Source organism: Pongo pygmaeus, chromosome 2 (assembly GCF_028885625.2).
Source record: "Pongo pygmaeus isolate AG05252 chromosome 2, NHGRI_mPonPyg2-v2.0_pri, whole genome shotgun sequence".
Taxonomy (NCBI): domain Eukaryota; kingdom Metazoa; phylum Chordata; class Mammalia; order Primates; family Hominidae; genus Pongo; species Pongo pygmaeus.
Window position 1 is genome coordinate 70,565,521 of NC_085930.1, and position 27,628 is coordinate 70,593,148.

The 27,628-nt window shown below is 37.6% G+C and overlaps 1 protein-coding gene across 5 annotated transcripts in view; it reads right to left on the reverse strand.

Annotated features, from left to right (window-relative positions):
• The window catches only part of GRM7 (glutamate metabotropic receptor 7), an 888,658-nt gene that overhangs the window by 347,039 nt on the left and 513,991 nt on the right, over window positions 1–27,628 (reverse strand). The gene's annotated exons all lie outside the window — the stretch shown is intronic.

The following is a 27,628-nucleotide window of genomic DNA, read 5'->3' on the forward strand; positions in this document are numbered from 1 at the left end:
TATTTAAATTTTCTAAGCTGAGGTTTATCTCTAAGATGTGAAGAATTATAATGACTTAAAAAGGATTTAACATAATAATGCTACGGTAAAGATGATAAAAGATGACATGGGTAAAATACATACAGAGTGCCTAAGGTGAGAAAATTGTACCACTTAATTGTTATAATTACTACTGGTAATACTACCACTGCAACAAGAATCTGATGGGAAGTCTCTACATGGACCCCGTGGTGCTGGTCTCTTCAAGATTCTAATCAACAGCTTATTGAATGAAGACTTACTTACTAGTTTCCTACACAACTCAAAATTTGGGAAAAAAGCTACTAGTGTGATAAGAGACACATAGCAGTCTGAAATAAATGAGATGAAATTTATTGGAGCAACTGTGTGCATACATAAAACCATTTTTATTGTGAAGAGACAATCAAGATGGCTGACTACAAGCAAGTAGTATGTGCCTCCTCCACAGAAAACAGCCAGAATATAAGTAGATATTCATATTTCGAACACATTGTATAGGAGAGAATGCTCAGATTCACCAGAGAAAAGATAGGAAGCATCAGAAATAAGTAAGGAGAGGTTCCAGGCAGCTTGTCCAGCCACAAACCGATTTGAGAGCTGGGAGAGACCCCTGGACACAGGGAAACAGTAGGAGAGAAACATCCAGAGCTCCGACATGGGCTTTTACCATCTTGGCAATGGGAGAAACCCTTGACTCACTAGGGCCTCATGCCTGGTATACAAAGCCACCTAAAGCTCACACAGAGATGATGCTCCAGAAAGGGAACACACACAGAATTCCGCAGGCACTTGAGCCTGGAGTAGCCTCAGCTGGGAGCCATTTTGAGAGCCGAGACACTGGGAACCTATAGACACAGCTGCAGTTGCTGCACTGCCCCAAGGAGAGAGAGGGGAGAAGGGGCATGGCCATGCGTTCCTGGGAGGGTACTTGCTGCATTTCTATGAGGTGCTCTTGAGAATGAGACATGAGTGGACCTCACTCCCCACCCCACAGCTTCATGCTCACTCTACTTGCCTGATTGGTAGCCTGCCCTCTCTGGTCTCGGCCTAAGGTGCATATTGAGAGTTTAACTCTGGGCTGCATCCTGAACTTGGCCTGAGTTCAGGCTGATGTGTCTGCAGCCGCTTCCCAGCCAAGGACCCATGCGGAAACCTGGCTACCCCGTGTATGTCTAGGATAATACCCACTGCCCTGCAACAGGCTGTGGTGAGACTAAGATGCAACTAGACTGCACTTCTCACAGCTTTTCACCCACAAAGTTTGCCTAGGTAGCGCCCTGCCTTTCTGAGTCCTAGGCCCAAGACATATTTTGATAGTTTAATGCTAAGTTCCTCTTATCCTTGGCATGAGTCAGACTGACACAGATGCAGCCACCACTCAATCAAAAAGGAGTGGGGAAACCAGGCTCTTCTACACATATCTAGGACAATACCTGACACTTTGCTACCAGCTGCTGGGAGACCAAGACTCAGGCAGAACGCACTCGCCACAGTGCCTTGCCCATGTTTCTCACCTGAGAGGGATTCCACCCACCTCCGGTCACAAGCCCACAGCTGGCACCATTTTGGGAGTTTAGAGACATTATTTAGAAACCTGGCAGCAGCGGCCACAGCAGACATTTTAGTCTTAGATCAGACATTGAAGGGCTTGCTCTGGAGCGTGGGAAGGGCCTCCATAGCCAAAACTGAGCAGCAAGCATGGAGAACACCCACAGCAGTAGGTGCTGGAATTAGACTCTTCCCTGTCTCAGGACTAGAGTGGGAGGAGAGTTACTGAAGCCAAGGTTTCTTCTGTGTGACCAGACATGCAGCCAGAGACAGCTTTGGTACCTGGAACTGGTCTGTGAGTGTCATTGCTCAGTGTTCTAGTCTGCTCCCTTGGTCAGCTGGGGGACAGTGCCCACCAGGTCTGAGAGGTAGAAGGGAAGCACAGTCCACTTACCTGGAGATCTAATCCTCAGTTCAAACCACACCAAAGGAGGGGAGAGCACAGTCTGCGAAAGGCCCTCTTGGGTCAAAGAAAACGTGAACCTGCACCAGCTACTGAAGGTGGCACCACCAAAATTGAAGAATAGATGTAGAGAGGGGGTCATCTCTTGCCAAATCCCCTCAGTGCATTGTCACAGACTTGGTAGTGCCTCTTTCCATCAGGGCCTGGGGAGCCTGGGCTAAGATGGTTGAGTTTGCTTTTCCAGTTTCTCCAGAGGCTCTACCCCCACTGAAGGTGAACATGCTCTGGGGGAGGGCGTTTTTCATCTTTCTTCATTACCTCTCCCCTGACCTCTACCTGCCAGCTCTTTTTTTTTTTTTTTTCCATGCACATCTTTTCATTCCCTTCTTAGCTCATTTCTTTTTTTTCTATTTTTTATTATTATACTTTAAGTTCTAGGGTACGTGTGCACAATGTACAGGTTTGTTACACATGTATACATTTGCCAGGTTGGTATGCTGCACCTGTTAACTCGTCATTTACATTAGGTATATCTCCTAATGTTACCCCTCCCCACTTCCCCCGCCCCACGACAGGCCCCAGTGTGTGATGTCCCCCACCCTGTGTCCAAGTGTTCTCATTGTTCAGTTCCCACCTATGAGTGAGAACATGTGGTGTTTGGTTTTCTGTCCTTGTGATAGTCTGCTCAGAATGATGGTTTCCAGCTTCATCCATGTCCCTACAAAGGACATGAACTCATCATTTTTTATGGCTGTATAGTATTCCATGGTGTGTATGTGCCACATTTTCTTAATCCAGTCTATCACTAATGGACATTTGGGTTGGTTCCAAGTCTTTGCTATTGTGAATAATGCCGCAATAAACAAGCTCTTACTCTTAAGTGCCATCTACTGGACTGCAGCCTGAATTATATCACCAAACAAAATTAAATCATAACAAGCAATATCTGAGAAAGCCACTGCCAAACCTATCGGCAACCAAGGAACCTGTATAGAGTCTTGGCACCCTGAAAGCACCCAGAATTGAAGCCAATATACACCACAATCATACCTCCAAGGGAAAAAAAAGCACCCAGAATTGAAGCCAATATACACCACAATCATACCTCCAAGGGAAAAAAAAAGAATAAAAAATCAAGAAGCCATATCCAAATGATAGCCAATTCAAAACAACAACAACAAAAAGTGTCAGCTCAGTCAGATGAAAAGAAACCAGCACAAGAATGTTGGCAATAAAAAAATAGCCAGAGTGTTTTGTCACCTCCAAAGGATCCCAGTAGCTCTAAAGTAATGGATCCTAATCAGAATAAAATGTCTGGAATGACAGATATAGAACTTAGAATTTGGAAGGCAAAAAAACTCAACCAGACTCAAGAAAAAGTTGAAATCTAACACAAAGAGGACAGAAAAAGATCCAAGATTTGAAAGATGACATAGCTATATTAAGAAAGAGCTAAACAGAACTTCTGGAATTAAAAAATTCACTACAGGAATTTAAAAATACAATTGGACGCCTTAACAGACTAAGTGAAACAGAAGAAAGAATTTTAGAGCTCAAAGACTAGTCTTTCAAATCAACCCAATTAGACCAAAAAAATAAAAAAAGAAAAAGAAAAAAGAATTTTAAAAGATGAGTAAAGTCTTCAAGAAATATAAGATTATATAAGGTGACCAAATCTATGATTTATTGGCATTCCTGAATGAGAAGAGAAACAACTTAGAAACAATATGTGAGGATATAATTTTTTATTTTTTTATTTTATTATTATTATACTTTAAGTTTTAGGGTACATGTGCACAATGTGCAGGTTAGTTACATATGTATACATGTGCCATGCTGGTGTGCTGCACCCATTAACTCGTCATTTAGCATTAGGTATATCTCCTAATGAAAACAATACATGAGGATATAATTTAAGAAAATTTCTCCAATCTTGCTATAGAAGTCAACATGCAGATATAAAATATCCAGAGAACCCCTGTGAGATACAAGACAATCAACCCCAAGGCACATAATGATCAAACTATCCAAGGTCAACACACAAAAAAACCTTAAAGCAGCTGGAGAAAATGGTCATGTTACCTATAAACATAAACCCATCAGAATAACGGTGGACTTCTCAGCAGAAACCTTACAATCCAGAAGAGATTGGGGGCGCATTTTTAGCATTCTTAAAGAAAAAAATGCCAGCTGAGAATTTAATATCCCACCAAATTAAGCTTCATAAACGAAGGAGAAATAAAATATTTCCCAGACAAGCAATCACTAGGGGAATTAATCACCACCAGACCCATCCAACAAGAGATGCTTAAGAAACTTATAAACATGAAAATGTAAAAACAGTACTAGCTACATGCAGGCACATAGCCCATGGAACCCAACTGCACAAGCAATCAATACTAAAAAGTAAGTACACGATCAATACTATGAAACAAGTACTAACAACACCATGACAAGAACAAAGCCTCACATATCAATATTAATCTTGAACGCAAATGATCAAAACACTCCCCTTAAAAATAGAGTGGCAAATTGGATAAAAAAACAAGATTCATGCCTCTTCAAGACATCCATCTCACATATAATGACACTCATAGGCTCAAAGTAAAGGGATGAAGATTTATCATGCAAATATAAAACAAAAACAGTAGGGGTTGTTATTCTTTTATCATATAAAATAGACTTTAAACCAATAACAGAAAAAAAGGACAAAGAAGGGTATTATAATAAACTCTGTAATTCAACGAGAAGGCTTAACTATCCAAAACGTACACACATCCAACATTGGAGCACCTGGATTTATAAAACAATTATATCTATATCTAAGAAAAGACTTCCATAGCCACAAAATAAGAGTGGGAAACTTCAACGCACCCATCAAAGCATTAGACAAATAATCAAAGCAGAGAACTAACAAATTCTAAATTCTTCACTTGACCAATTGAACCTAATAAATACCTACAGAATATTCCACCCAACAACCAGAATATACCTTTTCATCTGCACACAAAACATATTCTAATATTGACCATTTTCTCAGTCATAAAGCAATTCTCAATAAGTTCAAAAAATCAAAATCATATCAAGCATCTTTTCAGACTACAATGCAATAAATATCGAAATCGATACCAAGAGGAACTCTCAAAACCACACAAATTCATAGAAACTAAATAGCTTGCTACTGAATGACTTATGGGTAAACAAGGAAATTAAGGCGGAGATAAAAATTGTTTAAAACAAATGAAAATAGAGACACAACATACTGAAACCTCTGGTATGTGGCAAAAGTGGCATTAAGAGGAAAGTTTACAGCACTAAAAGCCTACATTAAGAATACAGAAATATCTCAAATTGACAACCTAAATTCACTAGAAAAATAGAACAAACTAATCCCAAAGCTAGCAAAAGAAAAGAAATAACTACCATCAGAAGAGAACTAAATGGAATTGTGACCATACAAAGGATCAATAAAATGAAAAATTGCTTCTTTAAAAGTATAAACAAGACTGATAGACTACTGGCTAGATTAACAAAGAAAAAAAGAATACCCAAAAACACACTTGGAAATGACAAAGGTAACATTACAACCAATCACAAAGAAATATAAAAGGTCTTCAGAGACTACTATGAACATCTCTATGTACCCAAAGCAGAAAATCTAAAGGAAACAGATAAATATCTAGAAACACACAACCTCTTAAAATTGAACCAGGAATAAACAGAAATCCTGAACAGATCAACGAGTAATAAAATTGAAGCAGTACTAAAAAATCTATGAACCAAAAAAAGCCTTGGACCAGACAGATTCATAGCCAAATTCTATGAGATGTCCATAGAAGAATCGGTACCATCCCTACTGAAAATAATCCAAAAAATTGAGGAGGAGAGACTTCTCCCTAACTCATTTTACAAAACTAGTGTCATTCTGATACCAAAATTTGGCAAGAAAACAACAAAAAGTTAAACTACAGGCCAATATCACTGATGAACATAAACCCAAAAATCCTTAACAAAATACTAGCAAACTGAACCCAGCAGCACATCCGGAAGTCCTAGCCAGAGTGATCAGGCAAGAGAAAGAAACAAAAGGCATCCAAGTAGGAAAAGGAGGAAGTCAAACTCTTTTTCTTCACTGATGATATGATTCTATGCCTAGAAAACCCTTAAGACCGTGCCAAAAGGCTCTTAGACCTGATAAACAACTTCAGTAATCTCTCAGAATACAACATCAATATACAAAAAGTAGTAGAATTTCTATCCACCAATAACATTCAAGCTGAGAAAGACATCAAGAACACAATTCCATTTATAATGGCCACAAAAACAATAAGATACCTAGGAATATATCTAAGAAAGGAGATAAAAGATCTATATGAGGAAAACTATAAAACACTGCTTAAAGAAATCATAGATGACACAAATGGAAAATCATTCCATGCTTATAGGTTGTAAGAATCAATATTGTTAAAATCTCCTAACTGCCCAAAGCAATCTACAAATTTACCATCATTCCTATCAATTTATCAACACCATTTTTCACAGAATTAGGAAAAAAACTATCCTAAAATTCATATAAAACCAAAAAAGAGCCTGAATAGCTAAGGCAATCCTAAGCAAAAAGAATAAAGCTGTAGGCGTCACATTTACTGGCCTCAAGCTATACTACAAGGCTACAGTAACCAAAACAGCATGCTACTGGTACAAAAATAAACACTTAGACCAATGGAACAGAATACAGACCCCTGAAATAAAGATGCACACCTACAACTAATTGATCTTTGACAATGTCAGCAAATAAACAATAGAGAAAATATATCCTAGTCAATTAATGGTACAAGGGAAAGTGGATGACCAAATGTAGCAGAATGAAACTTGATCCCTATCTCTCACCATCACAAAAATTAACTCAAGATGAATTAAAGACTTAAAAGTAAGACCTAAATCTATAAAAATCTAAAAGAGTAACCTAGGGAAACCTCTTCTAGGCATTGGCCTAGGCCAAGAATTCATGATGAAAACCCCAAAAGGAAATGGAACAAAATTTAAAAATAGACAAATGGGACTTAATTAAACTAAAGAGCTTCTGCCCCACAAAAGAAACTATCAACAGAGTAAACAGGCAACCTATAAAACGGGAGAAAATATTTGGAAACTATGCATCGAAGAGAGGACTAATATCCATAATGTATGAGGAACTTAAATAAATCAACAAGAAAAAAGCAAATAACCATTAAATGGTGACCTTTAAAAAGTCAAAGGACTTCTTTTGAGAAATGTCTATTTCTCAAAGGAAGACATAAACATGGCCAACAAACTTATAAAAAATGCTCAAAATCACTAATCATTAGATAAATGCAAATAAAAACCACAATGAAATATTATCTCACACCCATCAGAATGACTTTTATTGAAAAATCAAAACATAACAGATGTTAGCGAGGTTGCAGAGAAAAGGGAACACTTACACACCATTGGTGGGAATGTAAATTAGCTCAGCCACTGTGGAAAGTAGCTTGAAAATCTCAAAGGACAAGAAACCGAATTACCATTTGACCAAATAGTCCCAATTACTGGGTGTATGCCCAAAGGAAAATAAATCGTTTTACCCAAAAGACACCTGCACTTGAATGTTTATCACAGCATTATTAACAATAGCAGGGTCATGCAATCTGTATAGGTTCCCATTAATGGTGAATTGGATAATGTGGTACATATACACCATGGAATACTATGTAGCCATAAAGAAGAATGAAATCATGTCCTTTGCAGTAACATGGATGCAGTTGGAGGCCAGTATCCTAAGCAAATTAATACAGAAACAGAAAACCAAATACCACATATTCTCACTTATAAGTGGGAGCTAAACATTGGGTAAACATGAATAGCAAGACGAGAATAATAGACACTGGAGATTCCAAAAGCGGGGAGGATGGAAACAGGACAAGGGTTGAACATCTAACTATTGGCTACCATGTTTGCTACTTTGGCGATAGGTACATTAGAAACCCAAACCTAAGCATCACATAATATACCCATGCAACAAACCTGCACAGGAACTCCCGAATCTAAAATTTTTTAAAAACATTAAAAAAGAACTTTAAAAATTGAAAATTACATGCAATTTAGTTGCTGGTATAATTAATAAGTTTTTAAAAGCATCCATGTAACAAACATCCAGATCAAAAAAAATAGATTTCTACACAAGAGCTATCCCCTTTACCATCAAATTCCTGCCTCAATCATTATTTTGGCTTGCATGGTAATCAGCTCCATGTTTTGTTTTGTTTTGTTTTTTCCTTTATACTTTATCCCATTGTATACATGGCTAAACAGTATAGTACATTTGTTGACTTAGTGTAAATGCAATCAGACTGTATGCACGTTTTGCTTTGCATCTTTTGGTCAACATTTTGTTTCAGTATGAAGCATCATTCCTATGAATGCATTCCATTAGAATTCATTCATTGTCATTGCTGGTAGTTTGCAAGATATGAATATACCACAATATCTTTAACCATTCTGTCACTGATGAAATATTAGGTTACTGTTAATGTTTGGCTTCTGCCAACAAGAATGCTATGAATGTCTTTATTCATGTCTTGCAATGCATTTGTGTACACATGAAAGAGTATTCTCAAAATATGTTAAAGTTACTACTTATTTTTCTATATTCCACTTTGCCAAGCACATATAATTTAATTTATACAAGTTAAATCTATTGCTTTGATACTTCTGTATTTAAAAATCCACATAGAGGGGCCGGGTGTGGTGGCTCATACCTGTAATCCCAGCACTTTGGGAGGCGGAGGTGCGTGGATCACGAGGTCAGCAGATCGAGACCATCCTGGATAACATGGTGAAACCCTGTCTCTACTAAAAATACAAAAAATTAGCTGGGTGTAGTGGCGAGCACCTGTAATCCCAGCTACTCAGGAGGCTGAGGCAGGATAATGGCGTGAACCCAGGAGGCAGAGCTTGCAGTGAGCCAAGATCGCGCCACTGCACTCCAGCCTGTGCGACAGAGCGAGACTCTGTCTCAAAAGAAAAAAAAAATCCATATAGAAATAAGATTTCACAAATAAGTGCTTTTTTATCAATATGTCTAAAATACTCCTTTTAATAAATATAAATTATATTAAGAGAAATAAGTCACATTCTATATGGTCAAATATAATGATTTAATCTCCTGGAAATGCATTTTCCCTTATTTTGATGAGAAAGGTTTATCAAGGTATTGTTTGCATACTTTAAAAGGAGGCTTTAATTTCTTTCTTTAGCCCTAAGGGAAAATGTGAACACTGGATATTATTTGGAGCTTTTTCACATGAAATATATTTCATTTAAAGGCAGTTTACAAAGGAAAGTAAAAATGTTATCTTTTTTCCAGTATTACATCTATTGTTTAAAATGTATTTGTAAGATATTTGATCTCCATAGCACATTTCTTAAGTTTCTGTCACTTTTTGGAGGAAAGAGAGAAGGGAAGTGTGGCCAGTTTTTTTTGATTAGGCAAAGCTGATAGATTCCCTTGTAAAAGCTCCCCATCTCTCTGTAGCCAGGTAGAGCTAAACTGATTTGTGACTGTGTACACCTGCTGTATTCGACTTGATAGCCACCAGTCCCGTATGGCTATTGAACAACTGAAATGTGTCTTGATCAACTTAAGGTGCTCTAAATGTAGAAGACATCCAAGATTTTGAAGACTTAGTATGAAAAAAAGAATGTAAAATATCTCATTCATAATTTTATTTGATTATATGTTGAGATGATATTTTGGATACATTGGGTTAAATAAAATATATTATAAACTTAATTTCACCTATTTATTTTTACCTTTTTAAAATATGGCTACTAGAAAATACTAATTTGCATGTATTATTGGATTATATTTCTGTTGGACAGCATTGGCACAAACTTTAACAATTAAAAGATTCCAAATGTTGGTGGATGTTTTTTCAATTATCCAAATATTTAATTTATATTACTCCAAAAATTGATATAAATGTATTATTCGGCCAGGTGCAGTAACTCATGCCTGTAATCCCAGCACTTTGGAAAGTCAAGGTGGGCAGGTCACCAGAGGTCAGGAGTTTGAGACCAGCCTGGCTGACATGGCGAAACCCTGTCTCTACTAAAAATGTAAAAATTAGCCAGGCACAGTGGCATGTGCCTATTGTCCCACCTACTCAGGAGGTTGAGGCACGAGAATCGCTTGAACCCAGGAGGTGGAGGTTGTGGTGAGCCAAAATTGCGCCACTGCACTCCAGCCTGGGCAATGGAGCGAGACTCTATCTCCTAAATAAATAAATAAATAAATGTATTATTTATTTTTGGCCTAAAATGTCATTAAAATTTCATTTTACCCTTAGAGTAGGGTCCAGATGACTTAGATGGCTTGTTTATACCTAGTGAGAATTTTAAATATACTTAGGTTAAAAAGGTAAACTCCGTGAAGCTAAAGAGGGACAAGGAAAAGTATAGTTCTATGTAAAAAAGTAAACATTAAAGTTAATTAAAATAACTTGAGATAGATTTCATATATCCCAGGGTGGTATGGATAAATTTTTATATATTTCATTGGCTTAATATTTGAATTACTTGAATGCAGATGTTTGTTTTTATATCCTTGCCTTCCAGTGTAGCAGGGAAAGCCAGAAGATTAGTTTAAGTGGACTGCGGGGGTTGGGGGGGAATCTATGACATTTCACTTTGAAGGGCCACTTAATGGTGTATCTCAATGTTATATACTAAAGTTTGATAGTCTTTAGGGCATCTTATTTGATAGGTAAATATTACTCTGTAATAATTCAATAGAGAAGCATGTATACAAACAGAACTGATTTTGTGCCATTTTTTGGCATGGCTATGTATACAAGGTATTATTTCCTAATAACATGAAACTGCTCTACAAGTTTCATTTTTAAATATCTGTTTGGATCACAAAGCTTAATTTCTATCCCTCCATAAACCATCTTCATGTCCATCCCCACTTTCATTATCTCCTCTCAGATACTACAGTTCTATAAACCAAAAAGCCAGAAAAAAAGATTAAATACAGGTACCTACTCAATAGTCTGGGCACTTCTTAGGTGTAAGGAACTGCAACGGCAATTGTAGGGACCCAGATATTTATTATACCTAAATTAAACATCTTAAATCATTTTCCATGAGAACCTATGAAAAAGAAGAGAATATGATATTTCCTGCAGGATCAATGTCTTGACACCCAACAACTTCACTCTGAAATTTGGATGTGGGGGCTAGAGTGTGGATCTGGGTTGTACTGATATTCAGGATCACTCAGTAAGGAGCACGAGAAAAATCAATACAAACACATTGCCCACTTGGTATGGTTGAAAAAAATCTCAATTTCCTCTCCTTGAAGTCACAGTCTGTGGATAGCAAGGGTACAGCATCCAGTGTATTAAGCAAAGTATGTGTGAAATGAGATGTAAATGATCTGTTCCAAAGTCCAGAGCCTACTGAGATTGTGTATTGTAGTTTGGCACTCAGACTCATTAATTTCTGCCATCTCCAAGGTCTGCTTCCTTAATATAACTAAGAGGGCAGTTTGCCCAACTTTCTTCAAATGCTGTTTTAGGTTACCCATATCTCAACTAATTAAACAAGATATATAAACACACTATCAGACTAATTTATTTTTTTCCTTTCAATCCCTACTCTTCCTTTCTATTTATTCTATTGTTTTCCCTTTTTATTCAACAAGCTTTTATGAAGTGTCTTCAATGTTCCAGTTATTATTCAGAGTGAACTCAAACATGAGCGAACAAAACATGAACATTTATGCCTTGCAGAGTTTACCTTCCCATAATGAGTCAGAAATGGGTTTTGTTACTTGCTATAATAAAACTCTGATGGTTTGAGGAGCATTCCCAGTAAATTTCAAGAATAAAGCCAAGATACACACCATCACAGCCCTGTTCTGCACAATGATGAAGAGTTTCTCTATCAAAACAAAAGAAGAAAAAGTAACAAGAGACATGGAATAGAAATGAAGATACAAAATCTTCATGCTTCCCATTTAATAGGCCTATATACATAGAAAATCCTTGATAATCTAAAGGCAATCAGAGCTCATAAGATTACCTGATAATTATCATCAACTTGGTACAGAAATAAACAGCTTTCACTCATAGTAAGAAGACTCTAAATCCACCAAAAGATCCAATAAAAAAGCCATAAGGTAACCAGAAACTTTTTAGAGAGAGAGAGAAAAGAAGGATCATTATAAAGAATTTCATAAAATATTATTGATGAATGGCTGTTGGTTTTCTTATCTGGTGCAGCATTTGATAGTGACTTAACACATTTTGGGTCATGGACTTTAAATTAAACAAAGATGATTTTTATGTAACCCACGGGTCATCATCCTAGAAATAAATGCACACACATAAAACACTGTGGTGTGTGAGAGTGTTTGCCTAACACATGAAGCCCACTTATCCTGAGCTAGATAACCTTAAATGTGCCTTCAACTCAAAAATGATTGATTCTGCCATTATTATCACTTTAAGATCACATTGGTAGGATATAATCAAAACCAAAATAATAAATGTTTAAATTAATGAGATCCTACAATTTTCAAGGCACTCTGCTAAACACTTTATTTACATTATCACATTTAATGTTCACAACAAACTAATAGTGTAGTAACTGTTATTCCCACTGTATAGGTGAGGAAATGGAGGCTCAAAGAGGTCAAGTAATCCCATACCTCTATATGGTCAGGCGGCTCTTCGGATATACATCTTTTCATAGAACCAACTGATGTATCATATTTTGCTTTTTTCTAGAAAACTTAGTTTATATTTATATACACCTTAGTATAAGTGTTTAATGCTTGCCTCCCCAATGATCCATAAATCCCAAGAATAGAGACCTTAATGAGTTTCATTCACCAATGTAAGCCCCATTACCTGCACATGATATAGGACTTAATTATAACTCAATAAATACTGGCAGAATATATTAATGAGTAGGGAAAAGAATGAATGAATTATGAATAAACTGCAAAATTGTGTAGCTTTTGAGTAGAAAAGCCTGGATTTTTGTCCAGATTTGCATGCCTTCAGATCCCTACATACTGTAAATGAAGTTATACAACAAATAAAAACAATAAAAATATTTTAAAATAAAGTTGAACATCAAAAAAAAAAACTAACTAAATAATAGCATGAAGTCAAGGAAGTAGATGATACTCAAATGTACTTGGGAAAGGTAGTACTGGCTTTGAGCCCTCTACTGACCAAACTAAGAGAAGAATGATAAATTTCTTCTGCTTCCAAATTTTACTTCCTCCACCCCGTAATGCCTCTCTTATCATAATTCCTTATTTTTGCTTGACTTATGACTTCAAAACGCACGGTCTTCCTTTTATAGTCTCCATTTTAATAGAAATTTTTCAGAGACTTGGATGTTACAATGGAAAAACACCAGTTTCCCCAGGGTTATATACTGGAAGGAATATGTAAGAAGAGGAGCAGAAATTGATTTGGCTAAGCAGTTCTAATGGGGTTTAGGGAATTCTTTGCTCAGTACTGAATCTTCATGACCTGGAAGAGTGCAGAGGACACATTCCTTTAGTTTTAACTTTGCTACCTTCAGGATAGTTAGAACGTTCAACATTGGACAGGTCTTAAAAGGTTGTATTTTACCACCTGGTAGGCTAGGAGGGCCTGGAGCCCTCATCACCTCCTTCTTGCTCACCTTGCTTCAGTTTCTGATAGCCAAACAGTTAATTCATTGATTTCCAAAGAAGCTGTTTATACTGCCAATACGTGCTCAATCTCAAGCCAAAGAATAAGGTTGAGAGAGAATAAATGTGCACAGAATCAACCAATGATGCACTCATTCACTCTCCATCAGGAAATGCAATATTTCAACTCTAGTTGAAATATTGTGGTGACACAATATATTGGTGTCACAAAATATCTTATGAACAGAAAACAATGCCCTCTGAACTAAATATAATGTGCAGAAGATAACTTCTGTGTTTTCTTATTGTTCCAAATTAATCTCATTGCCTTAATAACACAGATATTCCAAAATGGAATGTTAAAACTACTTGAGGGCATGGCCAAACTAGGTCACTTAAACCATTTTATGCATTCATGAAAGAAACACTCAAGACTTCTCTGAACAATTCTTTATTTCTCCTGAAATATCACCAGCATTTTTTTTCTAGCAAGTAAATATGGACCTCCCATATTTCAAGCCAAGCAAAGCCATTCTACAACTGCTTATTGTTCCAGTGCTTTGAATAGTTTTGAAATATCATTTCGAAATGGAGTAGAACCAACAAAAACACATCCAAGTTGCCTTGGTACAGGGTTATCTGTCAGTAGAAAATAAAGGTAGTAAGAAGGTTTGGAGAATTGGAGACCCAGGGTGATGACAAAGGGAAGGCAGCAGAGTTTGAGGTGACCCTGAGGAAGCAGGTAAAGAAGAATAATTGGCTTCACCCTCTGTGGGAATACTGCACCCTGGGCAACTAAAAATACAGATGGCAAGAAGGAGCCAAGCAAGGATGTAGGACAACCTCATATTCCTACATACAGAAGGAACATATGTAAAACATGTTCACAAAAGTGGTTGGTTTTATATTTAAAATCTCCACTAAGGGTATATTTTTTCCCCTGAAAATTAACATACTTGCATTCTTTACAGATTTATAAAAACATTTGTCAATTTTACACCAAAAAGATATGAAAAAATATATAGGGAAAACTGAACATTCTCACGATTTCATAATTTTTAAGAAATTAAAGAATAAAGATTTTACTAATAAAGATTTAGGAAGAAATGAGGTGTTATTGTTAGCATACTAAGGCTCAGGATATTTAGTTTGGTAAGCCTTAGGCAAGTCATTAAACATCTCTGATCTTTAGAGGTTGTTATGATGTCGCTTGTAAAATTCACAGAAGAGTCTGGGCATGGTGGCTCACACCTGTAATCCTAGCACTTTGGGAGGCCTAGGCAGTCGAAGTGCCTGTGCTCAGGAGTTTGAGACCAGCCTGGGCAACCTGGGCAACATGGTGAAACCCAGTCTCTACTAAAATACAAAAAAAATTAGCTGGGCATGGCGGCAGGTGCCTATAGTTACAGCTACTTGGGAGACTGAGGCAAGGAGAATTGCTTGAACCTGAGAGGTGGAGGTTGCCGTGAGCAGAGATCGCACCGCTGCACTCCAGCCTGAGCGACAGAGCGAGACTCCATCTCCAAAAAAAGTAAAAATAAAAATAAATTAATAAAATGCCCAGAAGATGCCTGACACTTAATATGTATTATTTAAAGCTGACGTTATAAAGATATTTTCTAGCCAATCAAGGAAATTTGATAATGGGCTGGATAGTGTTTCTGTTAGATGTGATAATGGCATTGCAGTCATGCATTGCATGACATTGCTGATTCTTGGAGAAGCTGACTGAAACACGTGAGGGAGAAAAAGTAGGATGTCTGGGATTCTCTTTCAAATGCTTAAAGAAAATTTTAAAAGATAGATGAATCAAATGTGGCAAAATCCTGATAAGTGTTGAAAGCAGGTATTGTAGACATGGGAGTCTTCATAAGTCTTCATAATAAAAATCAGAAGTTTAGATATTAATGTATATATTTTAAGATTATATTAATATCTAATGTTAATTAATACAATATTATCCAAACATACAACTGGTTTTTAAAAGTCTCTAAAATATAAACCCTCTTGTCACAAAAAGTATTCTAACATAACATGAATTTTCTCATGGCATTTTGTATAAAGAGAGGTTCAAGAAGAGGCTGTCTTAGTAGTTGATCCATCTGAATGACAGAGGACTCCCTTAACTCCCAAGACTGTTGTAATACTTAGGACTTCTTCCTTTCAAGTGGTAGAAAATCCGACCCAGTTTAGCTTATGCAAATAGAAAAATATTACTTCATATTAGTATACATATCTAGATGTCCAATTATTTTCAGGCTTGGTAGATTCTAGACACAAAATATCATAAAAAGTCAGTGTTTATTTTTTATCTCTGCCTTTTTCTTTGAAATTTCAGACTCAGACCTCGTGTGGTACCAAAATCAAGGTAGCCATTCCAGCCCCTACAACTTCTTCTTTGAGGACTAGAAGCTAAGAGTATTTTTCTCTAGAAATCTAGGAGTGTATTGTCTCTTCCCGGGCTGTGCAGCCATCCCACACCCAGTCACCAAGAGGCTATGTGGAGTGGCTTAGCTTTGAAATCATATAATTTTGTCTAGAATTGAGATTAGGGTCAGCTCCAATAAAACTACACAAATTGGGATGGGGTCGGGGGGACTTCCTAGTGGGGGACAGATGTTGGTGACTAGATTCTGGGAAATGAAAGGCACAGAAGTTCCATGTGACTGAGAACTGCCGTGTTAGCTTCCACAGATATATGGAAAGATCAGGGATCTTTTTGCAAAGACTTTTTAGCACTGATTAACTAAAAAGTTAACTAAGTGGCAATCTCCAATAACTTTAAGACTAAATATATGATTTGTATGTTCTATGAACACTAGTATTCAGTATTTTGAACTCATATAATTTCCCGTTATGTAAATATTTTTATGTTCTCTTCAAGTTGATGCTTGAAGAATTGGTGTCTTTTACTAATAGATTTAGTTCACGTCTTGCAGGGAATAGAAGCCCAGCAATCCCTGCGGGAGACAGCACAAAGATATCAACATCTGAGGTCACCTTAATGGTTTTTCAACCTTAACACATTATGATTTTAATGTTTCTATCACTCCACAGGGTGTTTTGTGAATATCAGTTTCTTATTTCTCTCCCCTTTTTTCTTCCTTTCCACCTCCATCACCACCACTCTCATCACTGATATCCCGTAAGGACTCACTATTGATGCCAGACGCTGTCTTAAGTAGTTTAGAAGAACATGCTCTCACTTAATTCTAACATTTTACAAAAGAGAAGATTCAGGTTCAAATAAACAAAATAGTGTGCCCACACTTATAGAGTAGCATGTTGACAAGGCTCAGAGTTAAGCTTAGTTCAGGCAAGTGTCACACAGGCTGCGCTCAACACCCCTGTGGCCACACTTCCACTCTACATATTTGACTTGAATTTATGGTGGAAAAAAATATTAGGAACCCAGACAATAAATCTTAATATGTTCTCCCCTCCTGACCATGCAGATTGAACAGTATTACATTTAGGTCAGTGAAATTTGTGTAATGAGTTTGCCAAGGAAAAATAAGCAGTTAGTGCATCTGACATCTTCATGTTTTTCAATAATTGATTTTTTTCTTACTTTCTTCTAAAATGTATTTGGGTCTACTTTGTCTCCAGCAGTGGTTCTCAACTGAAAATGATTTTGTCCCCCAGGAGACGTTTGGCATTGTCTAGTGACATTTTTGGTTGTCACAAATGGGGAGGTGGTACTACTGTAGATGCACTAGTAGGCAGAGGCATGGGATGCTGCCAAATATCCCATATTGTACAGAAAAACCCACTTTGCCCCCTTACCCAGCAAAGAATTCTCGTGCTCCTAATGGCAAGAGTTCTGCCTCAGAACAGAGGTCAGCAATTTTTTTTTCTGTAAAGAGCCACACAGTAAATATTTTAGGCATTACAAGCCACACAGTCTCTTGTACAATATTGTAGGGCAAAAGCAGCCATAAGCAATACATAAGCAAATGAGCATGGTTCAATAAAACTTATTGACATACACATGCATTCAGGGCAGTGGGTCACATCCATCCTGAGAGCTGTACATTGCAAACTTCTGGTCTAGAGTGCCCCTGAAGCTGCTTAACCTCAACCCACAGGTTGTTGAAGGCTCTATATATGTGTTCTCAGGAAGACTTATATTTTGTGGTAAATAACCAGATAGTCTCTACGGAGCAGGGCTCCTAGCTTGTTCCTCACCTGTTTTCCTTAAGGAACTCAAAGGTATTTTGCATGGGTGTGGGGTAGGTGCATAGCATTCACGAGGAGAACAACTCGGTGTGAGGATTATAGCATCTATAAGAGTGGACAGTCAGCAGAGTACTTGCAGCCACAGAGCAGAAACTAGCAAGTGAGAATACAGAGAGGACAGGCAACATCCAGTTTGAAATGAAGATGTCTGGCCCACACGGTGAGAAACATGCAGTCAGCGAGAACCATGCGTGTAAGAACGCTGCTTGTCATAAAGTTGGTCAGCATGATGCAGACACTAAGTCAGCAGAAAAATTTAATTAAAACATCGCCACTTTATATCTTGGGAGTACTTTGCCATTTTGAAAATGCTTTCACCTACATGATTTCATGGTATACCTGGGACAATATCGTCTACTCAATAAGCCTCTCTGAGCTATAACTCATAGTCACTTGGGTTATAAAGCAAGTGAAATATATGCTTTCCTCTCAGGGAGATGTTGGTCTAGTGGGGAACACAGATAAAAGGAAGAAGAAAAGCCCAACAACAGCATGTGTTCAGTAAAAGAGCTGCACCTGGGAGAGGCTGGAGACTCACTCTGGTTTGGGAATTAGGCTAAAGGAAGTCATAGGCAAGGACATTATTCTGAGGTTATTTTGCTTGAGTGAGTGCTAAAATAGAGGAGGATGAACCTAGAATTAGGGGCAAGGGTGTAGTTTTGCAGGGAGGGGCATATGAGAATTAGTCAATCCAGAGATGGGGTTGGATGGAGGTGGAGGGAAAGAGAAAAGTGCATGCACAGGAACAGCAAAGCCCATGGAGGTGAGAAATAGCACGGCATGGGCATGTGATAGGGGAATGACATGAAGTCTGGGGAATCCCAAGAGTAAATTCAGAGAAGGAAACATATGTAAAGAAGGGGGCCGGGCATGGTGGCTCACACGTGTAATCCCAGCACTTTGGGAGGCTGAGGTGGATCACAAGGTCAGGAGTTCGAGACCAGCCTGGCCAATATGGCAAAACCCCATCTCTACTAAAAAAACAGAAAAATTAGCGGGGCATGGAGGCGCATGCCTGTAGTCTCAGCCACTCAGGAAGCTGAGGCAGGAGAATAGCTTGAACCTGGGAGGCAGAGGTTGCGGTGAGCCGAGATTGTACCAAATGAGAGCCAGTTTATGATTTGGCCTTGGTTACCATTCTGAGCAGTATGGACTTGATTGTTTAGTGATAGAGAATATGGAAGTCAAATTTCAAATTCAAGTCATGATGCAAAGTTCATATTTGCGAAGAGTGAAGGCAAAGAGATCTGCTAGGAAGCTGATGTATCATTCACCTGAAACATGAGGCAGTCACTGTGGGTGAAGAAAAGGAAATAAACTAAAGAAACACTTAGGAGGTCACAGTTTCAGAGTTTGGCAACCTCCTAAAATAGGCAGGGCAGAAATTATCATCTCCATTTTACAAATGAGGTCACAAACTCAGAAAGCTGAAATCATTAGTTCATATCTCACTTAAGGAAGCTTAGGTTTACTCCAAATTCTCTATGTCATGCTCATTAAAATAGCTCACACTGGCCGGGCATGGTGGCTCAAGCTTGTAATCCTAGCACTTTGGGAGGCCAAGGCAGGTGGATCACCCGAGGTTAGGAGTTCGAGACCACCCTGGCCAACATGGTGAAACCCCGTCTCTACTAAAAATACAAAACAAAAAAAAAATAGCCAGGTATGGTGGTGGGCACCTGTAATCCTAGCTACTTGGGAGACTGAGGCAGGAGAATCGCTTGAACCCTGGAGGCAGAGGTTGCAGTGAGCCGAGATCGCACCATTGCACTCCAGCCTGGGCAACAAGAACAAAACTCCATCTCAAAATAATAATAATAATAATAATAAAATAGCTCACATCTGTAATCCCAGCACTCTGGGAGGCTGAGGTGGGACGATTGCTAGAGGCCAGGAGTTCTAGACCAGCCTGGGCAACAAAGCGAGGTACGGCCTCAATAAAAATATTAATATTAGCCAGGGATGGTACATGGGCCTGTAGATCCAGCTAGAGTAGAGACTGAGGTGGGAAAATCGCTTGAACAGCATAAAACGTATATAATTAATAAAACATATATATGTACATATATATGTTTAATATTCATAGAGTATCTATAAGTGCTGGGCCTTGAGAAAGCTGGTTTCACTCTTGTTATATCTTACTAATATTTCACGCAAGTAAGTTTTGTTACTTGGACTTTGTTTTGTGTGGAAACTGAGGCACAGAGCCTTGTCTAACATACCTAAGGTCCCAGCGATCATAATGGAGGAGGTTGGATTTCCGTGACACTATGCTGCCTCTTCCATGGAACATGTCCTTGACATAATCACTATTCAGAACTGCACTTCCCCAACATGGTAGCCACTAGTCACAGACGGTTATTTAAATCTAATTAAAATTAAGGTTAAATAAAAATACAGTTCCTCTATCATACAAGCGACATTTCCAAGGTTTGATAGCTACACATGGCTGGTAGCTACCATATTGCACAGCACAGATATTGACTATTTATCATCACAGAAAGGTCTATTGAACAGTGTGGCTACTTCAGAATATTAAATCCCAGAGGTGCTGGCCACATTCCAAAACTATCGAAGTAGAAACTCGGAGCAGAATTTTCTGTCACAAGCCCAGAGCAATGGAGATCAGCTGTCATTTTATTTTCTTTCTCTTTATGCCTCAGGGGCTATTCCAGACCTATTTGTGGATACAAAAGTTCCACCTTAAAACAAGGAGAAAGAATGGGAGAAATAAGTAAGGGCTTACTTTTCCTTGTGGAGGACTGGCTTCTTGGTGCTGCACTTATTAATGTAGTTTAATAGAAACTGGAGATTAACTGGAGAAGACTGATAGAGAAGCTAGACCTAGCAGGCACCAGAAGGGGGATTAAAACTTAGCCTAAGCATCCACATAATCTGATTTATTTATATGTCCACATGTAGAGAAATAAAATAAAATAAAATTAGCCAAGATTAAAATCATTTGGAATAATATCACAAATAAACTTGGGCTAACTAAATTAGGCAGTTCGAGAAAATTAGTGACCCAACTATTGGGCACTGATTATAAAATAAACTTGTGATTCTAAAAGAAAAACTTAGTAAATAGGATTTAGAGAGCAGTGTATATCAGTAGTAACCAAGATAAGGTACCACAAATAATTAAGGTATTAAGCAGATAGTGGTAGCTTTCCTTTGAACTGTGTAACTTCATGCTGAGTGTCCTCGAAAGAGAATAAAACAGTTTGAGTGCCTTCAAATTTTTCAATAAGTGGATCATAATTCCACATTTCAAAAAGATTTCAAATATGCTGTTCTAATTATGCTTTCTAAATGGCAACTTGAACTATGCTGGCTTAGTGGTATATTACATGAGGTTTCTCATTTTTCAAGAAAAAATAAATAAAGAGAGAAAATATATTGCTTTCCACTACCAAAGATAAGATTCTTGTAAAAGACCAATTTAAAAAAAAAGCTTTCTGCTTTTTTCTTCCCTTACCCTCTCCTTTCTCTCCCTTGACACACCCCTGTCACATACACCACATATAAAATTTGATGTTGTTCAAATTCCTGTGATAAGATATAACATGGCTTAAAATAAAATGATGAATTGTTCATTGTCCTTGACAAAGATGAGAAGTATCGATCTGTTACCTGTTTGGTGCTAAAGTGCAAAATTCTAAAACGCCTGCTACTTCTAGGGATCTTTTATTCTGAGTCCTCCTGCAACAGACTATAAAGATGATCAGAGGTTGAAATAGCACAGTGTTTAAACTGTGGTCAAAGTGAATGGCATACAATTAAGGCCTGCAAAGTTGTCTGTACATCTGTAGACCCAAGGCTAATTGGGAGAATATTTTACGCATGCAGACTGCCCTCTACAACTCTGGTTCTAAAATCCAGCATGTCTTAAGTGTTCTTAAGACTTCACACCTGAGTTTTCCAATGTTTGCTCAGTGTTATAAGATTGTACACAACTGAGGACACAAAATGGATGCTGCCAACACCTAGCACTGCCTGCCACAATTAAGGGTTCCAGAAAATACACACAAATGTCTTTACATGATTGTTTTGCTAACATCTAAAACTCAACAAATCCCAATGTGAATGCCATCTTCTGCCACACAAACCGTTCCTCCTTCCCTAGTTATTTCTTAACTAGTTGGCAGGAGCTCCTTCCCACAGTGCCCAGACTTCCACCCACCTCTCCCGCCCTACTTCCATAACTTAGAATGTAGCAATAGTTGAGGCCCTCATCTGTAGGTACAGAATGTCTGACTGGACATGTCTTCTATCAGGCCCTGCTGTCTCTGCACACGGCTCCTCCTCCAGCAAACTTAATCCATCTCTCTCCCTTTGAGCATCTTTTACTGCTTTAAGATTATCTCCAACTGTATCTTTAGGGTCCCCTGTTCCAGAACACTGGTCTACACCCACCAAGCCCACCCACTCACTGACTCACACCTCTGTTCATTCTGTTTGCTGTGCCTGTTAGAAAAGTATTCCCTTTTTACAATTTGATTCTTCTTTCAAATCATTAGAGCAAAGGGATTAAACTCATGGGCTGTTCAAGTCACAAACCTGGGTGCAAATCTCAGCTCTACTACTTAACGAATATGTCCATAGAGGAGGAGAAAGGGGGTGTCAGAGAAACAGAAACAAAAAAGAGACTGAGCAAAGTGCTTATTCACAGAATGTACGTCATTATGCATTGCTCAGAATTAAATTACTTTATACACGCAGAAAGCACACAGTATTGGCCCGAGCACACTATAAACAATCAAGAATTATTAGCTATAACTATTAATAACATCTAGATTAACCAATCTCCATTTTGTTGCCTTTTTTCATCCTCATGCTTCTTTTATCCTAAGTTTTGTAAACCATCTATTAAAATTATTATCTATTTTGGTTATAAATTAATCATGCCTAAGTCTCTCACTAAGCTATAAGCTATTTGAGAGGTGAAATATTTTACTTTTTACATCTCCTAGGTTAGTGCTTTCTAAGTGTGGTCTGTCTGCAAACTCCCTGCTACAGGTGTCCATGGCCAGCTAACTTCAGAATTTGAGTCAGTTTTCAGAAGCTTCCATAGCAATCTGCCATGGCTACAACATTTTTCTTCTATGTCACTCTATTTTGGTCTGCAATCTATGTTTTTTTAAAATGGTCCTTTACTACAGAGTTTGAGTTACACTGTCTTAAAATATATAGCCTGGGAAGTGACCTACAGTAGATGCCACTGAATATTCAATAGTCTCTGTACAAAGAAAAAATACTGAAAATACTGTTTTACTGGGAACATTTGCACTAGTTCAAGTTAGCAACATATATAGATAACCAACAAATCAGGCTCCTAAAATCAAATTCAAGACTTGAGGAAATGTAAGCATAGATTAACTTATTAAATCCTGAATTTCAGAAACTTTTAAGTAGTTTTAAATCATCTTCTACCACAGTTCAGGCACATTATCACACTGCTGCCTGAGGAATGGAAGAGGAAACATGAATTCTGATTTTTAATTTATCTTGCACCAAACATATTAAAGTACCAACCCTGACACTGATGCACATGATTTCTTCTATGAGGGAGGGTGAGGTCTGAAGGCAGGGAAGGAGGGGAGTCATTTCTAGTCATATTTTTTAGACATTATTCTTTTTGTCCTTCAGTTTCTGGACATTTCTGGAGACATCTTTATCCATTTCCTTTTGTATTAGTCCATTTTCATGCTGCTGATAAAGATATTCCTGAACCTTCATGGGTAATTTATAAAGAAAAAGAGGTTTAATGGACTCACAGTTCTGCATGGCTGTGGAGGCCTCACAGTCATGGCGGAAGGTGAAAGGTACATCTTACATGACAGCAGACAAGAGAGAATGACAGCCAAGTCACTCACACAACATGTAGGAATTATGGGAACTACAATTCAAGATGAGATTTGGGTGGAGACACTACAAAATCATATCACCTTTTCTCCAACCTGGATCTGTATCATCCAAGCCCGTGGGGTACATGGATAAGAGAAAAGGGTCTAAGGAGGAATTACATCAACACTTAATACTGATGGGCATTGGGGATCTTATGAAAAGACTTTTAATTTACTAGTTTGTAGTAAAATTCTCAGTATAATTTATTTAAGTCTTGGCTTCAGATACCCAAAAAAGCCTTTTAGTATTCTGAGAAAGCTAATTGGAAATTTTTATTTTTAACCCTGGAAAGCAGGTGCTTTTGACAGGATTCATTTCATATATTATGAAGTTACCCAATGGCCTGGGCAAGGCAAAGTGGCTGGAATCAACACTTGCCTTGCTGTTATTTTTTCCCAAAAAAATTTCCCATGAGGGATGCTTGCATCGTCTTAGCTATTTCTGTTATCCGTGGGATCCTCAACTAGATCAGAATAGAAGAAAAATAATCGAAAAATATTGTAAACCAGAATATGGTTATGCTATTCAAAAAAATATTATTTTGTCACGTATCTCCAAGTGATCCACGTGGAGTCTGGGGTTTTTCATGCATTTAACAGTTATTAACTGAATACCTGCTCTGTGTCAGGGAGTATGATCAGCATTAGTAATAGAATGATGAATGAAACATATTTACTGCCTTCAAAAACTTCAGACTTTAGTTGGAAAAAGAGAACAAAATAAATTGACAATGACTCTTCTGGGAGAACAGTTTTACAAGAAAAAATTATGAAAACTCATATGACAGTAATTGCTAATTGTTCTCTACCATCCATTCTCCTTCTTTCATAATAGAACTCTAAAGTTTTAGCTACAGGCATGTCTAACCAGCTAAAAGTTAACAGTTCTCAGCTTCCCTTGCAACTGATTGTGTCCACTTGGCAAAGTTATAGCCAAAGGAACATGAGGAGAAGTGAGACTCATCTTTCTGGGAAAAAAAATGCACGTGTGCCCCCACCTCCCTGGCCTAGGCCTCTGTTCTCCCTCCCCCTGACTCAGCATGAGACCTGCCTAGATATGGAAGACACGGGGTGACAGCATCAGAGTCATCTCTTTAGGATTGCTTGAGGCCATGAGTTCAAGAACAGCTTGGAAAACAATGAGATCGTGTCTGTATGAAAAATTTAAAAAGTTGTTTGTGTAGTAGCATGCACCTGTAGTCCCGGATACTCCGGAGGCTGTGTCAGGAGGATCACTTGAGCCCAGGAGTTCAAAGTTGAAGTGAACTATGATCATGCCACCATACTCCAGGGTGACAGAGAAAGACCCTGCCTCTTAAAAAAGAAAAAGAGATTTCTCAGGTTGTGATGTGCCATAGGGAGGGAGAACAGTGTGACAGCAACAACGAACTGAAGAATTAAAGGTGACTGGAATTGAATAAAATTTTTGAAAAGTAATGGGTTCAAATAGGTGGATTTAGAGTGTGCATGAAAAACACTGATTATCATTACTCATTTTAAAAAATTCAACATGTTTGTAATAGGCCACTATTATGTGCTAAGCACTAAATTTGATGTTAGAGATACAATGGGAATCAAGAACAGATGTAGTCCCTGATGGTATAGGCTAGGAGATTAAGGGACTACTATACCAAGAACAGTTTAGCCCTCTGTGCTGTCCATCTGATATTCACCACAACCAAACAGTAGTGTTCACTAGGAGGCTAAGGCTCTGATAATTTTAAGTAAATTGATCTAAATCTGGCTTGTCTGCTGTTAAAACTCATGCTCTCTCAACTAAATCATGCAGCTCCCTGAGGAATACCATAAAACAAATAAAACAAATAAAACACACACTTCCTATTTTCTTTTTTTTTTAATTATTATTATTATACTTTAAGTTTTAGGGTACATGTGCACAATGTGCAGGTTAGTTACATATGTATACATGTGCCATGCTGGTGTGCTGCACCCATTAACTCGCCATTTAGCATTAGGTATATCTCCTAATGCTATCCCTCCCCCCTCCCCCCACCCCACAACAGTCCCCAGAGTGTGATGTTCCCCTTCCTGTGTCTATGTGTCCCCATTGTTCAATTCCCATCTATGAGTGAGAACATGCAGTGTTTGGTTTTTTGTCCTTGCGATAGTTTACTGAGAATGATGATTTCCAATTTCAACCATGTCACCTACAAAGGACATGAATTCATCATTTTTTATGGCTGCATATAATTCCATAGTGTATATGTGCCACATTTTTTTAATCCAGTCTATCATTGTTGGACATTTGGGTTGGTTCCAAGTCTTTGCTATTGTGAATAGTGCCGCAATAAACATACGTGTGCATGTGTCTTTATAGCAGCATGATTTATAGTCCTTTGGGTATATACCCAGTAATGGGATGGCTGGGTCAAATGGTATTTCTAGTTCTAGATCCCTGAGGAATCGCCACACTTACTTCCACATTTTCAACAGTGAATGCTAAAGCAGCAATCCCAACGCATGAATTACACTTTAAATAGAAAAAAATGAATTATATAAATTATCCATTACCATCAATGAAATTATGTGAGTCTCATGTTACCTATTGCCTAAGGCATAATCTCTAAGAATTTTACTACTGAAGAACACTTACAATAAAAAATAAACTTGACATTTAAATAGTGTTTAAAGAAAAAAATGGCTCATTTTGTGACGTGGTGAGGAAAGATAATAATATATCATTCCAGTTTTTCAAATTGCCTTCATTTTTTAATTAGTGGCACAATTATCAGTTCTAGCTTGATGATCTCACCTCTGTAACCCAGGAAATGAGTTCCAAAAATGCCTTTGTAGTCTTTGTAAACCAATCTCCTGGGCAGATAAGAAGTCCACACAGCTTAAATATTTTCCTAAGGTGTGATGGTCTTATACTTTATATGCATCTCTTACACTTGTTCTATGTCCTCTAAATAGACATTATTTCTTGGATTCTTCTCATAAGACTTCTTAGAATTTTTTCTTAAGGATTTGTATCATTGTATTTTTCATTTCTCTGTTTTTTTGTTGTTGTTGATTTTTTCTTTTTTTTTTTTTTGAGGATTAATGTTTCTTTTCCCTTAATAGTCAGGTTTGGGGAATACTTATGGCAAAGGGAAGAATGTGGAATGTAAGGTTTCAGATGAATGCTTGGATCAGCTTCCACAGGACCCCATCTAGATGGTTGACAGCAAGATCACAAGGGAATTTTATTCTCTGGACTCTTTTCAGAACATTTTTCAACGGTCAGTACTACTTTTTCCTTTTTTTTTCTCCTTCTCTCCTAGAACTACCATTCCACACTACACTGTTAAAACATATGAATTTCTTAATAAGATATTGGAAGAATTATTTTTTGGAGGGTCAGATACTATTATTATGCAGGGCCCTCATCCCTCCCATGTTTATTCTCCTACAGCAGTTCAACTTGGTATAAAGAAAATAAGAGGAAAAGGGAAATAACAAATAATATTCATATTTTACCAAATATCCAAAAATGTCCTTTCTAGTATCTTGCCAATAATTCTAACTATATTTTGTTTATTAAGGGAGTTGGAATATAAGAAATATTGCTTCTTGTTGTATTTAGGTTTTAGACCATTACCATTCTTACAAACAAAATACCCTCCAATAAAAAGAATTCAATGATATTAAAATCCATTTTCAAGATAAACTAAAGGCAAAAAAAAAATCACTGGAAATATAGCAATGGTGTCGTACATACAGAATAAGCAAGCCGAGAAAAAAGTGTGAAGGGGAAAAAAAGGCACTACATTTTATTCTTGATCCTTCTCTAAC